Raw genomic sequence first — 1,051 nt, forward strand, 5'->3', positions numbered from 1 at the left:
TGTACAAAACCTGGCGGATGCCATCACCCACACTCCTCAGGTGTAATGATCTGGGGGAAAGGGAGTTAGTCAGGGGCCAAGGAGCATCCTTGTCCTTCTCCCAAAGTCCCCATGACCTCCAGAGTGGGGCTGCCTCTGAGAAACTGTCTGAGCAGGTGCAGGCATCAGAGCAGCAGCGGGGGCAGCCCAGCCACTCACGTCTGCTTCCTTGGTGGTTTATGCTCTGACGTCTACCATGAACGGGTAGCTGTTAGACGTTTGCAGTAGTAGGTCCCAGAATTTTCAGGCTCCAGGCTGCTGATCGTGAAGGGTGAGGTCTATCCCAGACCCACTGCTGCTGAACGGCGACAGGACCCCAGTTTGCAACTTGGATGCTTCATAGATCAGGAGTTTAGGAGCTCTCCCTGGCTCCTGCCGATACCAGGCTAACCACTTGTTAATGTTCTGACTGGCCCGGCAGGTGAGGCTGACTCCTTCTTTTGGAGTCATGGACAGGACAGCAGGAGACTGGGTCAGCACAATCTCGCCATGGGAGGCTGAAACCACACAGGAAACATTATCAGAGTCTCAGGATAGGTATATGGAAGTCACCAGTATCTAGTTAGGTAGGACAGAGAATACTACTCATTTTTAAAAAAAGCCAAATTCATCTGTGGATGTATTCCCAATGAGGAAAGAAAATCAGGGATGGAAAATCATATCCCCATTTTAACCTGCTTTGTCCAAATATTCTCACCTGGAACCCAGAGGAGCAGAAGGCCAAGAACTGTGATGGAGTCACTGTCTTGCTGCTTTTGATGGGTCCAGTGTGTTCATGCCACACACCCAGAGACTCTGGTATAAGACTCTGAGAGGCAGAAACACTTCAGATCTAAGAGGAAGATGATATGCAAATTATGGGGCATTCCTATTGCTTAAGTAGTCAAAAATTAAGTTTGTCAAAAGAATCCCCCCAATGGGCCCATTCTTTGCTGGGTGTGTTAATTTTCCCTCTTCTGGCCTTGTGGAGGTTTTGAAAGTGCTTACACCATGCTGGGCCAACTACAAAGTC

General features: G+C 49.2%; 1 pseudogene; it reads right to left on the minus strand.

The window, feature by feature from the left end:
- Positions 1-230: 230 nt before the first annotated feature.
- LOC116863118 lies at positions 231-812 on the minus strand (annotated as a pseudogene).
- Between the last annotated feature and the right edge of the window lie 239 nt (positions 813-1,051).

This window comes from Lontra canadensis, unplaced genomic scaffold, assembly GCF_010015895.1.
Source record: "Lontra canadensis isolate GAN:19392208 unplaced genomic scaffold, GSC_riverotter_1.0 scaffold565, whole genome shotgun sequence".
Taxonomy (NCBI): Eukaryota; Metazoa; Chordata; class Mammalia; order Carnivora; family Mustelidae; genus Lontra; species Lontra canadensis.